Below are 15,083 nucleotides of genomic sequence, written 5' to 3' on the forward strand. Positions count from 1 at the left end.
GGACTTGCTACTGTCACTTAAATTTGTTTACAGTGAAAGCCATCACGGTTACTGTCAGGGAGAGGAAGCCTCCATTGCTTGCCATAAATAGACAGAAGCCTCCAAAATGAAGACAATGAAAGCTGAACAATGGTCTTAGATTCCCACGAGACACCATTGCACGCCAAAGGTGCTCAGACAGGGACTTGCAGTGTCTCGGCGCTCAGGGGTGGCCAGCCAGGTGCGAGCTGGGAACTGAGGCTATCTCTCTTTGGGATACCGACTGCAAGAGACCTAAGAAGGGAGTGAGTCTCCAATCATGGGATTTCACATTCCTGGAAACTCTTTGCTGGATGGTCTTCCCTGTCGATGGAGGAACCTAGGAAATGGCTGGCTGTGTTGATTTTGAATGCTGAGACAGCAGGGGCTGGCGCTGTGGCAAGGGGTCTTCTGTAATAACTTTGGGACCACAAGAGACGTTCCCACCATTTCAGTCTGGTACTGGGGAGTGTGATTCTACTGAGTGACATCCCTAGCCCAATTCTCTACTCTTTCTTCTTCCTCTTCTTCTTCTCCTCCTCCTCCTCCTCCTTCTCCTTCTTCTTAATGAACGAGAGAGAAGGAGAGACAGACAGAGAAGAGAGACACTGCAGCACTGCTCTACCATCCATGAAGCTCCCCCAGTGCCCTCTATGATGCTCTCATGTGGTGCTGGGACTTGAACCCAGGACTTCATCATGGTAGGTGAGGTATGCATCCTACCAGGTGAGCTGTCTCCTTCCTAGAGTGGTTCTCCTGGAGATGGGATTGTTTCATTCAGGCAAGCAATCTCCCTCTGGTTCAGTGGTTAGTGAGAGGCAGCATTTATTTATGGAAGGGAGAGATAGAGGCAGAAAGGGGAGAGAGAGGGGGAGAGAAAGAGACACACAGAGAGAGATAGAGCTCTAGCACTGTTTCACCATTCATGAGGCGTCCCCTCTGCAGGTGGTAACTGGGGGGCTTGAATCCGGACCCTCGTGTGCTCAGCTGAGCTCATCCCCCCGCCCAACCCCAGGCTGGTCTTCAAGCTGCGCCCGTGGCATCTTTTCCGCTGGAGACGTCCTATGTTGCTTGAGCTCCCGTGAGTTCTGAGAAGGGAAGAAATAAAATTGAGTTGGCACCTCATCCAAGTGGCATGTGGTGCGGGCGTGTGCAGTCAGATTATTTTTATTTATGATCTCTGATTCACAATCGTCTCCATGGCGATGGGGGAATCGAAGGCGGAGGCAAGAAGTGAGTTGTTGCCTTATTAAATGACCCAGTGAAAGAAATCAAAGCCCTCACCCACATTAAGGATTAATCTAATGTCATGGCCTTGCCTGGCGGGTCATTACCCAGCCCGCTACAGATGTTGGCATTTCCATGGCCAGAGTGCTCTGAACAGAGTGTGAGGGCTCGGCTGTTTGCATCTGAATGCCCTCCTTAGCGCACATGCAGCCAGATGCTGAGGGGCGGGAGGGCTGCCAGCATCTCATCAGGAGATGCTCTCTGTCACAGAGCATTCTGGAAGATGCCCCTCTCCATGTCAGTTTGTATCTGGATGCAGTAAAAATCATCTAAGTGGGGGAGTCGGGCGGTTGTGCAGCGGGTTAAGCGCAAGTGGTGCAAAGCGAAAGGACCCGCGGAAGAATCCTGGTTCGAGGCCCTGGCTCCCCACCTGCGGGGGTGGGGGGGTCACTTCACAGGCGGTGAAGCAGGTCTACAGGTATCTTTCTCTCTCCCTCTCTGTCTTCCCCTCCACTCTCCATTTCTCTCATCCTATCCAACAACAACGACAACAGTAATAACTACAACAATAAAGCAAGGTCAACAAAAGGGAAAATAAATGAATAAATATTTTTTAAAAAGCATCTAAGTATAAAATATACTGTAAGATAGTTTTTATATCTTACAGATCTTATAATATTGTAAGCTCTGTAAAAAAGTAAGAAATATAGCCGTTGGGCCAGGTGGTGGTGCAACTGGTCAAGTCCACAATTTACCATGTGGGAGGTCCTGGTCCCCACCTGTAGGGGGAAACTTCCTGGGCAGTGGAGCAGCCTGCAGGTGTCTCTCTCTCTGTGCCTCCCTTTCATTCCCTCTCCCCCCCTAATTCTCACTGTCTCTATCATAACTATAGAAAAGCCACTAAGGGTGGTGGATTTATCCTGTAGACCCCAAGCTCCAGCAAAGGAAGAAAGAAGAAAAATAGGAAAAAGAAAGAGAGAGAGAAAGAAAGAAAGGAATGCGATTATAGGGGGCCAGGTGGTGATGTACCTGGTTGAGCATACATGCTACAATGCGCAAGGATCCAGGGTTCAAGCCCCGAGTCCCCACCTGCAGGGGGAAAGTTTTAGGAGTGGTGAAGCAGAGCTGCAAATGTCTCTCTGTTTCTCTCCTTCTCTACCTTCCCTTTCCTCTTGATTTCTGGCTGTCTCTATCCAGTGAATAAAGATAATAAAAAATTAAACAAAAGAGACAGTTATAGCAGTCAGGGAGGTGGCTTAGTGGTAAAGCGTAGTACTTGCATATGTGAGGTCCAGAGTTCAAACCTCAGCACCATATATGCCAGAGTGATGCTCAGATTCCCCTTCTCTCTCATTAAATAAATGGATATTTGAAAAAAGAAAAAAGAAATACCACCCAGCAAGGAATACCTCTGTACCTACCAGGAGGCAAAAGGATGTCACTGGTAGCATGACAATTCAGTCATCTCTGCTTACCAACAGGCACCTGTTCCAAGACCCCCAGTGACTGCCTACAGTTGGGCTTGGCTCAGTGTCCCCCCTGTCCTCTCCCACACGTGCAGGCCTATGACAAAGTTTGAGGATGAAGTGGGCACATAAGGGATTAACACTCATGACCAGCAGTCAACCAGAACAATTATCCCAGTCCTCTGTAACAAATGTTATGTAAATGTGGCCTTTCTCTCTATAGAAATCTTATTGTATAGGAATTTTTGGACTACAGTTGACAGTGGGTAACTGAAAGCTCAGAAAGTGAAATTAAGGACACAGAGGCACCTCTGTATTTCCCCAGACAGCCCAAACTTCCTCTTGTTGTCTCTGAGGTATCCTTAATAACATCCCTTTCCACCTCAGTACTGTGTTCCGATTTGGGTGACATATTGTGTGTCTATTTTGTGTTCCCTCCCTGCCCCTCCCTCATCTCTTCCCCTCTTTTCTCAGAAAGACCCTCTCCCCCATGTTTTTTTAAAATCATCTTTTGCTGTTCTGAGTCTTTATCTTAAGGTGATGCATTATCTTACTGTGTCTTTCTTCTTTAAAAATTTTTTTAATCTTTATTTATTTATTGGATAGAGACAGCCAGAAATTGAGAGGATGAGGGAAGCTAGAGAGGGAGAGAGACAGAGAGACACCTGCAGACCTGCTTCACCACTCACAAAGCTTTCCCCCTGCAGGTGGGGACCAGGGGTTCATACCTGGGTCCTTGTGCACTGTAGCATGTGCGCTCAACTAGGTGCGCCACCACCCAGCCTCTTACTGTGTCTTTCTTAGAGAAACTGCAGGAGTGAGATTGCACTCTGAACGGTCTCACGTGTCTTTGAAGGCTACATTTGCAGAATCATCAACGGGGCCACATGTAGGAGGAGGCCACTCGTTTCTACAGCTGTGTACTCTTCTGTGGTGGCACTATGTCACAAGTGATCCATTTTTCTGCCAACAGAGTTTGGGTTATTTCCTGCTGCTTGTGCCAATGAGCAAGGCTGATCAGAACGTGTGTGTGTGTGTGTGTGTGTGTGTGTGTGTCCTGGAACGTGTGTGTGTGTGTGTGTGTGGAATTCTCCACACTTCATATCTGAAATTGGTGGGTCATCTGTTAGTAGTTGACGTCAAACTATTTTCCAAAGTGGTTGCACAGGGACCGGGTGGTGGCGCACCTGGCTGAGCGCACATTACAATGCACAAGGACCTGGGTTCGATCCCCTGGTCACCATCTACAGGGGGGAAAGCTTTGCAAGTGGTGAAGGACTGCAGGTGTCTCTCTGTGTCTCTCCCTCTCTACCTCCCCCTTCTCTCTCCACTTCTAACTTTCTCTATCCAATAAATAAAGATAATAAAAATTTAAAAAAACCAAAGTGATTGTGTGAGAGGGAGAGGGAGTGGGAGAGAGAGAGAGGGAGAGGGAGAGGGAAAAGGGAGAGAGAGAGGGAGAGAGAGGGAGAAGGAGGGAGAGGTATGGGTGGGGGAGACAGAGGAATGGAAAGTGTCATTGAGCCTTTGTAGAGGGAGAAGAGAAATGGCTTATTTTTATCATTGGGGCTTGAGAGAGAAGGAGAGTTAGAGGAATGGGGTGTGTGCCATTGGCCTTGGTGCTGATGCATTTGCTCTGGTTATTTTGAATTCTTGCCAACACTTGTTGCCAGACTGTGTAACTTTGACCAGTTCATTGGATGGGTTCAAAATGGCATCTTTTCTGTACATTTAGGGCTCAGTGCTCTCTCCCACCAAGAAGCTTTCAGAACACCAGTGGGGCGACCTACAATTGAAGCCAGTTCTGATTCTACCAGGAGAGTGTCAGACCCTGTGAGGTAAAGGCTCAGTCGCACAGGACTGTCCCCACTTCAGATGCCAGTCCCTAGTGGAGCTTGTCACCTGAGCTCTCTAGACACTGTGGTTCCTGCAACCCCCCACCCCCAGCCCTTAGGTGTGATCATTGGCTGCGTGACAGAACTCAGGGAAGCTGTCCTTTCATTGTTACTTTATGTGTTTCCTATGAAGGGAAGTAGGGCAAGAACAGGCGGGTGAGAGAGAGGTATAGAGCAGGCCCGTAGGGAAGATGCGGAGCTCCGGCCCCTGCCAGGCAGCTCCTGCCAGCACCATGTGTGCCAACCACCAGTTCGCAGCACCCTCCTTTTGAGGAGGGGTTGTGACAGCTTCATTATCTAGGCAAGGCTGATCCAACCCTTGGCCACAGGTAGTTCCTTTTCCCTCCAACCTCCTCTTCTCCTTGTGGGGAGGGAGGTGGGCTGAAACTTCTCTCTATTCACAGTGTGGTTCCCCAGGCAACCATCCAGTCTGCCCCCCCCATCTTAAAGACCACTTCACATCACCACTGAGCGCTGCCTCTTAGAACTTACAATTTCTTTGCTTTCCTTTTTTTTTTCTTCTTCTTGGTTTTGTTTGATAGGACAGACAGAAACTGAGAGGGGTGGGTGAGATAGAGAGGGAGAGAGAAAAAGAGACACCTGCTTCACTGCTTCTGAAGTGTCCCCCCTACAGGTGGGGAGTGGGGGCTTAAATCCGGGTCCTTGCACATGGCAGTATGTGCGCTCAGCCAGGCCTGTGCCCCCACCTGGTCCCCTGATTGACTGTGATTTGACTGCAGAGTCTGCTTCTATGGGATGTTTGGATAAGAGATAAAGGAAAGCAGAGCAAGTCCCTGCTCTGGGATCTGTTCTGGCCTTGCTGGGGTCAGATGAACCCTGGCTGGTGCAGCACCTTCCAGCTGTCCTGGGCAGACGGTGGGCCTGACCACGGGGGCCAGGATGGCGCAGAGTCATTGTGGACATTTGGCTAATGAGGGCAGAGCTATCAGGTGAAATGAACTGTCCATCCAGACACTGCTGTAAAGAGCATCAGAGCGAGTCTCTGCCGGATCTGATCTAAGCAATCTCTAGGCTGTTGAGGTTCAGTCAAGGCTGAGCGACTACCTGGCTCGGAGCTGGGAGTCAGATGTCTCTTCTGAGGGGCTGGAGTGGGGTGAAGGGGTAGGGCTGACCTTGAGAGAGTGTTTGTATGGGTGTGATTCCCTCCCTCACGCCTTTGGGGGCTGCTCATCTGCTTAGCAATGCCCGATTTTGTCCTTGGCCTTGACCTGAATCTGGCTGGCTCTGTCAGTCAAATTAACAAAAGTGCTATCAGCCAGCAGGGCAATTGGTTATTGGTTAGGTCCCGTGGGAGCTAGGGCTGCTTATGGCCTTCCAAAAGGCATGTGTGATGTTTTGTTCTGGAGAGGTGATGTGGTGAGGGTTGACCTGGCCAGAGACGTCAGGAATGTGTTGTGAAGACCTTTTTTGCTGCTTGTGAAGTGTGCCCCCTGCAGGTGGGGAGCGGGGGCTCAAGCCTGGGTCCTTGCACATAGTGCTATGTGTGCTTAACTGGGTGTGCCACCGCCCAGCCCCCTAATACGGTGGTTTTAGAAGAAAATTGGACTAGTGGATACCCTTTAGAGACAGTTTCTACATAGAAATAGAGGTTTTGGGTTTTTTTTTCTTGTTTTTTATTTATTTATTTATTTTTTTACCAGAGCATTTATCAGCTCTGGCTTATGGGGATGTAGGGGATTGAATATGGGACTTTGGAGCCTCAGCCATGAGAGTCTCTTTGCAAAACCAGTACGTTATTACCCCTGCCCAATTTTGGGCATCTTTAGCAAAACTGGCTCTGTTTGCTTCTGGCCAACATTTCCAGAGGAATCCTCTCACCCTCTCCAGCCCCCACCCCTTCCACACTGCCTCCTGCCACATGTCTCCCAATGGGCTCTGAGTTTGTAGTCCCTGCTTTTCTGAAGGGTCTGGAACACAAGGGTTGAGAAAGGTCCCGTTTCCGGCCTTTTGTTCAGTAGAACAGTCATGCCTATTTGCACAGTTGCATCAAATTGCTTTCACATCTTGGTAGTGGTGTTGAGTGGTGGCAGCAGAGACCACCGGGTAGTAAATGTTGACTTTCTAGACCTTCCAGAGCTTGCTGACCCTATTCTAGAGAATTAAGAAATCCAGGTTTTTGTAGGAATGTTTCTTAAAAAAAATAAGGACAATGAATTTGTATGGGCTCTTAATTTCAAGAAACTCATTGCCAATCAAAAACAGCTTTCTGTATTCTAATTAAAAAGTGAATGTCTATCATTAATTAAAAAAAAAGCCCAGAGGAATATCTTATTTAACTAAGTCTTTGTAGAGGGTATTTAGGCTTTAGATTTATCTAAAGTGTTTAGGGCAGCCAGAGACCCCTCACCCCACTTGAGCAATGAGCTTCTGTTTTGGGGGTGGGGAGGGATGAATGGGGCAGTGTAGACACTGCTATCACTCTTGTGAAATGTCTTCTTTCTTCCTTCCTTTCTTTCTTTCTTCCTTGCTTTTGCCAGCAGGGTTGTCACTGGGGTTTGGTGTTGGTACTGTGAATCCACCAATCCTTGGGGGGGGGGGGGCATCTTTTTTTTTTTTTTCATTTCTTTCTACCTACCTTATTTGATAGGACAGAGAGAGAAACAGAGAGGATGGGGAGGGAGAGAGAGAAAGAGAGAAAGAAACCTGCAGGCCTGCTTCACAAGTCCTGAAGCTCCCCTTCTGTAGATGGGGAGCAGGGGTCCTTCCTCACGGTAATGTGTGTGCTTAGCCTGCTGCACCACTGCCCGGTCCCCTTCCATTTTGCTGTTTAGGGCGAGATACCCCAAACTGATTCTTCCCCACCCAGAGAAACACAGGCGAGAAGGAAGTTGGTGGCAGAAAGGAAGTGTGGTTACTCAGGCATGAACTCCCATCTCTTACAGCCCTGAATTAGAGATTGGGCTGACTGAGTCGTCTTCTTCTTTCCTCTTCTTTCTTCTCCCTTCTTGTGTTTTAAATTGTCTTCAGGATTCCCACTGGGGCTCAGTGCCAGCACATGAATCAACCACTCCCAGTAGCCATTTTTCCTTTTTTTCTTTCCTTTTTGATAAGACAAAGAGAAATTGATAGAGGAGGGGGAGATAGAAAAGGAGAGAGAAAGACACCTGCAGACCTGCTTTGCCGCTCATGGAGTGTTCCCCCCCCTCCCGCAGGTGGGGAGTGGGGGCTCGAACCCGTGCCCTTTTGCATGGTAACCTGTGTGCTTACCCAGGTGCTTGGCCTTTTGAGCTGTATCAGCAACTCCACTTAGGTTCCCTCTGGGCTGTGTGGCTGTGTGCAGACAAGGGTTCACCTGACAAACCTAAGTCTGCGATCCTTAGAAAGGTCTGATCCCAGGGGGCCAGGCGGTAGCACTGTGGGTTAAGTGCCCATGGTGGGAAGCGCAAGGACTGGTGTAAGGATCCCTGTTAGAGCCCCTGATTCCCCACCTGCAGGGGAGGGTTGCTTCACAAGCAGTGAAGTAGGTCTGCGGGTGTCTTATCTTTCTCTCCCCTCTCTGTCTTCCCCTCCTCTCTTGATTTCTCTCTGTGCTATCCAACAACAATAGCAATAACAACAACAACGATAAACAACAAGGGCAACAAAAAGGGAAAAAGTAGCCTCCAGGAGTAGTGGATTTGCAGTGCAGGTACTGAGCCCCAGCAATAACCCTGGAGGCAAGAAAAAAAAGGTCTGATCCCAAGCTTGGCTCTCAACTATTGTCTGGGAACCTGGCACTGGAACTGTTCCCTGGATCCCAAGTGGTGCTCTCTGTACCTGGGCTGCACTGCACCTCAGCACTGATGGGACAAGCTTGCAGTACTTTGGAGAGTGGGGATGTGGGCCCCTGCCCAGAGGGGGTGCTGATGGGAAAACCCTGGGGCACTGAGTTACTAATGGGCCACCAGAGAAGAACACCACTCAGACAGACAGACAGGCACAGATGGACAGACTTGTTTTTGTTGGTAGGGGTTCACGACAGTATCAGGAAGCCTATGAGTGTCTTTTCCCCTTGTGGGTCCTCGAGCCTAATAAACTTAGCCATAACTAGAAACTATAAACCATACTATAAACTAAGTCCAGTAGATATGTTGGAGGGGATTGGGAGGGAAGGTCTCCCCCAAGCTTCATTCTGAGGGTCTTAGACTCTCTTTGGAAGACTCAGAAAAGAGGCAGTCAGCAGCCATGTTTCAGGTAGTTGAGCTTTTATTGAGAGAGTATGGGTGGAAAAAGCAGAAGAAAGGACATGCCCTAGAGGCATATGGAAGAGGAGAGAGAGAAAGAGTGATACAGAGGGAAAGAGATCCTGAGCCTTTTGGTCTTCCAACCTTTATAGTCCTCTCTGGTGAGCAGGGACCCAGGGGCTACAGTCTTGGTCTTCAGATACTCAGGTCTGCATCCATCTGCATTTTATGGCCTTTGCAATCAGGTGTGTGTGGGGGGAGTGTTGGTGGAGGAGGTGCCTCTGGCTGCTTTTGGCCATTTCTTCTGGGTGCATGGAGGGTGCAGGAGGAGGGGTTAGAGGTTGACCCCTAACAAATTCTTTTGGAGAAAGTGTTGCAGTTTTCCACGCCCCTGCCCTCCACAACAGACAGATTCATTGTAAACTCAGTTCCAACAGTAAAAAAGGATTCACTATACATGTCTGCCTATCTACTAATCTAATCTTTATCTATCTATCTGTCTATCTATCTTACTGATAATGACAAAGGCACATTTGTATATAACTAGATGGTGACACACAATACCTACAAGATGCCAGGCACTGTTCTAGCCTCTCTATGTGGGTTAAATAATTTAACCCCTGAGGGTCCTGTTTATACATGAAAAGACTTCACAAAGAGAGGTTAAGTCACCTTCCCTTCAGAACCAAGCTCAGAAGTGCCAGAGGGGGAGCAAACCTCCAAATTTGAATGACCCCCCCAAATACAGGGTTCCCCTCTCCTGAGCAGTGGCAGAGGCCAGTCTCTTCTTAGAAACAAACTCTTAATTTTTTTTTTTCTGTCTGTGGAGAAGGCATCCAATGAAGATGAACTGGGGTCATAGGTCACATCAAGATCTCAGTGGCTTAGAATAGCTATAGTTCCTCTTCTGCAGATATATCCTAAGGAACCAAACACACTCATCCAAAAAGGTCTGTGTATACACAATTTGTAATAGCCAAAACCTGGAAGCAACCCAGGTGTCCAACAACAGATGAGTGGCTGAGCAAGTTGTGGTCTAGATACACAATAGAATACTACTCAGCTATTAAAATTGGTGAGTTCACTTCATATTGGATGGAGGTTGAAAGAATGAAGTTAAGTGAGATAAGCCAGAAGGAGAAGGATGAGTATGGGATGATCTCACTCATAGACAGAAGTTGAGAAATAAGAACAGAAGGGAAAACACAAAGCAGAACTTGGACTGGGTTAAGCGTATTGCACCAAATAAAGGACTGTAAGGGGGTGGCAAGGGGTGTGGGGGGTTCAGGTCCTGGTGCATGATGGTGGAGGAGCAACTAGATGGGGTGGGGTGGGAGGTGAATGTTTTGCAGAAAACTAAGAAATGTTACATATGTACCAACAACTGTATTTACTGTTGTCTGTAAACCATTAATCCCCTCAGTTAAAACGAACAAACAAACAAACAAAAAGCAGTGTGTGCATCTCTGGTTCAGTCCATGTGGCCATCCCAGGCCGGAAAGGGGCTGTGTGTGTGGGGAGGGTCCTCACTCGGTGGGCCTGTGTGTGTGGTGTATGTGTGTGTGGTGCATGTGTATGTGGGGTGTGTGTATGTGCTGTGTGTATGTGTGGTGTGTGGTGTGTATGTGTGTGTGTGTGTATGTGTGGTGTATGTGTATGTGGTGTGTGGTGTATGTGTAGTTGTGTGTGTTTATGTGGTGTGTGTGTATGTCCTGTGTATGTGGGGTATGTGTATGTGCTCTGTGTGTGTTGTGTGTATGTGTGTGGTGTATGTGTATGTGGTGTGTGTGGTGTATGTGGGCTGTGTGCATGTGTATGTGTTGTATGTGTGTGTCTGGTGTGTGTGTCTGGTGTGTGTGTTGTATGTGTATGTGGTGAGTCTGGTGTGTGTGTTGTCTGTGTATTTGGTGTGGGTGTGAGTGCGCGTAGCCCATTGGCCAGAAGGGCCCAGGCCCCGCCCACCCCGAGTGCGGAAGTGAAGCCTCCCAGCTTCTAGCTCAGGGGCAGAATCTCCCCAAGTCCGGAGTTTGGGGGTTTGGGGGCGGGGTGGGGGGGACTACTGGGGGAAGGAAGAGAGCTGGGGGGTGGGGTGAAGGTGGGAGGGAGCTGCTTATTAGCAAAGGCAGAAGTGAGAAAACGGGGCTCGGCAGCGAAGTCCTTTCAGAGAGCAGGAAAGTGATTTCCATGACAACAATTCAATTAGAGAGCTACACGAAGTTCTCCTCCCAGGGAACACGGGGGAATCAGCGCCACAATGAACCGGGTGTGTTGGCCTTGGGGGTGGAGGTGGGGAGAGAAAGCGCCCCAGCGAGACGGAGACGCCCCAGCAGCGCGGGGATGCGGACAGGCCCCCTCCTCACTGCGGGGTTCACCCCCCTCGCGGGAGAACCCTGCATGGGGGGGGTGGGAGGTCGGGGCCTGGGGGGTGCAGGAGGCCCTTGGTTTGGCTTTAGAGGCGGGGCTCCCAGGGATTCGCGCTCGCCGCTAGGGTGGCAGGAAAGATGTTGACATGTCTCCCTGCAGAACTTAAAATTCAGACTTGGGGGTGAAGGAAGGAGGCAGAGAAACGAGGCTTCAAGATCACACACTCCTCGCTTGGAATATGTTCCTCCTTTTCTTTCTGTGTTTAAATTTCAGTTCCTCAGAGTCTTTATTTTTCTCCCGCTCGCCTCTTCTTTTGCAACGCCTGTGTAAATTGGCACCACTTCTGGGCTGACCTTTTCATTCTGTGAACTTCAGATAGATTGGTGGGTAGCTAGACCATAGCACCACGCCTCCCTCCAGGTGTCACGGGTGCCTGTCAGGGTTAGAACCCAGGCTGTGCACACGACAGACACAGTGCACCACTAGGTGGGGCACCCTTCCACCAGCCTTAATTCTTTTTCTTAAAAATTTAAAAAATTATTTATTGGCTAGACAGAAGTTAAGAGAGGAGGGGGGAATCAAAGGGGAGAGAGACCGAGATAGCTGCATCCCTGCTTCGCCACTTGCAAAGCTTTCTCCCTGCAGGTGGGGACTAGGGGCTTGAACCTGGGTCCTTGTGCATTATAATGTGTGCACTCAAGCAGGTGCATCACCACCCGGCCCTGCCTTAATTCTGTTTTTTTTTTTTCTTAGTGATTTACAAAGTATCAGGGCCACAATTCCCCACAGTTCCCACCACCAGAGTTCTGTCTCCATTCCCTCCACTGGAAACTGCAGTGGTCCTCCCAAGGTCACAGATAAGGGTTGACTATTATTTCTATAACTACCTATCTGTATCTATATATTTTTGCCCATTTTTCTAAGGTCCTGCCTTTTCTTTTAAGTATCACCTATACTTACTACCACTTCTGCCTTTTCTTTTAAGTATCACCTATACTTACTACCACTTCTGAATATCTTTTTTTTTTATTTTCTTCTCTCTCTGAGTCCTGGTGGAATTGGGGTTCAAAGCCCTCTGGTCATCTTCCCCTAATATTTCTCTCCCTTTGGGAGTATGGACCAAAATTCTTTATGGGGTGCAGTGGGTGGAAGATCTGGCTTCTCTAATTGCTACTCTGCTGCACATGGGCATTAGCAGGTTGATCCATACCCCCCAGCCTGCTTCTATCTTTCCTTATTGGGGTAGGGCTCTGGATAGGTGAGGTTCCAGGACACTGATGAGGTTCTCTTCCCATGGAGTTTAGGATGGAATACTAGTAGCATCTGCAACGCGGTGGCTGAAAGGCAGTAAGATACAAAGCAGGACAAAATGTTTAATAAACAGGAACCAAAAAGTCACGGCAATCAAAATCGGTATTTGTTTCAACCCATTGAATATGGATCATCTATTCCGGAAAGATATTTCTGACTCATGAATATTAAGTGAGGACACTGGATTTAGTCGGGCTTGTCTTCTGTTCTGTGATGTGTCAGCTCAGGCTGGGGCGTTGCTGGCAGGTGCTGGGTCATCCTTGAAGCAGAGACGGGAGTGAGAGGGAAAGCAGGGAGGTGTCACCAATCAATACTGGTTCATTTTCTTCTGAGTGGATGTGCATGTCCGCGGTTCAAAGTTCAACAGGGAAATGTTGACAGTTGGGTCTCCCTTCCTCTCCCTCAGGCTTCCCTCTCTCTTTTCCTGATGGCAGCATGTCATCAAATGCTGTGTGTAATCTTCCTGAGATTCTCCTCTGCCCCGTGAGCAAACAGGGCAACTACTGGCTCATTCACTCACACCACAGTTATCTAGTGAGCATGCTCTGTGTGCGGGGCACAGCTGTAGGCGTTGGTTAAAGCAGCAAGACATAGGTCTTGCGCTATGGGGCTGATGCTTGCTTGACCTTGGAGCCCCACCACCCACCCCTTTTCTCATAGCTCTCACAGTGTTTGACTATTTATTTATTGATTTTAATTTTTGTTGTTGTTGGAGTCACTCTGGGCTGATGTCTTCTAACAGACAGACAGACAGACAGAGGGATAAAAGGATGGGGTGTATGTGTGTGTGTGTGGGGGCACCACGGCACTGACTCTTCCCTCAGTGCAGTGTGAGCTGGGTTCGCACCTGGGTCATGCGCATGGCAAAGCAGGGGCACTGTCCACGGGAGCTCTTTGTAGACTCCTCTCATAGTGCTCTGTGCTTTTTAAAACCCTTAGCCCGTGGGTTATGGATCGACCTGTCAATGCCTATGTCCAGCAGAGAAGCAATGACAGAAGCCAGAACTACCACCTTCTGCACCCCCAAAAGAATTTTGGTTCATACTTCTAGCAGGGGAAGAGATGATGGGGTGTGTGTATGGGGGGGGAGGAGATGATTAGATGGCTTTGAACTCCAACCCCATCAGGACTCAGAGAGAGAACAGGACAAAAGGAAGGACATTCAGAAATAGTAATAGGTGTAGGTGTGACTTAGAAAGGAAGGGAAGAGCATGGAAAAATATATATGAATATAGATAGTTATAGAATAATACCTGTGAGGTTGGGAGATCTACTTTATTTTCCAGTGGAGGGAACTGGGATATGGAACTCTCTGATGGTGGGAATAGTGCTGAATTATACCCTTGTTATCTTCTAATTTTTAAGTCAATATTCAGCCACTATAAAATAAAAATAAAAATAAAGAGGGCGGCCAGGCAGTAGTGTAGCAGCTCCCCACCTGCGGGGGAGGGGGGGTGCTTCACAGGTGGTGAAGCAGGTCTGCAGGTGTCTGTGTTTCTGTCCTCCTCTCTGTCTTCCCCTCCTCTCTCGATTTCTCTCTGTTCTATCCAACAACAACAGCAGTGACAACAACAAAGATAAACAACAAGGGCAATAAAAAAGAAAAAAAATAGCCTTCAGGAGCAGTGGATTTGTAGTGCAGGCACCGAGCCCCAGCGATAACCCTGGAAACAATAAATAAATAAATAAAATATCAAAATAAGAAACAAAACCCCTTATCTTGGTGTTGGAGGACAGTTGCTTTTCCATGCACAGTCCCCAGGTTCGGGCCCCTGGCACCATTATCACAATCTTTCTTTCTTTCTTTCTTTTTTAAATATTTATTTATTTATTCCCTTTTGTTTCCCTTGCTTTCTTATTGTTGTAGTTATTATTGTTGTTGTTATTGATGTTGTTGTTGGTTAGGACAGAGAGAAATGGAGAGAGGAGGGGAAGACAGAGAGGAGGAGTGCTGGCACTTATGCGAGGTGATTCCCAGCAAGGAAGGCAAGTGACCAGTTCTCCCTCGCTTGTTCAAGAGACGCTGTGACATAGGCAAGAGACACCGGGGAGATTTGGAATACTCTTGTTTATTGGCAGATAGACACGGGTTTAAATAGAGAACCAAACAAATAACATTTTTCAAATATGTCAGAAATTACAGGTTTCTTAAAGGTCAGCTTGCCCCTATGGTAGGGGCTGGTATGACAGGAATTGATGTGATACATAAAGGTCAAGACAATTATTCTCCATGATGCAAGCAGCTTAATTATACAAAGGTATCTGAGAGAAACATAGGGGCTAAACCAGTAGGGTAAGACAGAAGATAAGGCTTGATGGATATCAAAGGCCATAGAGTTTGGAATTTCTCTTGTCTGGGGTTTGAGGTGTATGATGGAGTACGTGATAAGGTGTGTTCTCTGTGATGAGAAGGTGAGGTGAACTTTGAATAAATGAACCTTAAAGCAGGCAGCCATGTGGCCTGCAGTTAGTGGGGAGAGGCAGTGAGTTCTCTGTGGGCTTGAGAGTCTGAAAAGGGAGAACTGAGTCTGAGAGACTGTTTTCCCCTTTGCTCATGGTGAGAGAGGCTAACAAGGGGGTGTCTTTCCCAGACCTCCATCCAAGGATGCGGGGAGTTT

This window comes from Erinaceus europaeus, chromosome 6, assembly GCF_950295315.1.
Source record: "Erinaceus europaeus chromosome 6, mEriEur2.1, whole genome shotgun sequence".
Lineage (NCBI taxonomy): Eukaryota > Metazoa > Chordata > Mammalia > Eulipotyphla > Erinaceidae > Erinaceus > Erinaceus europaeus.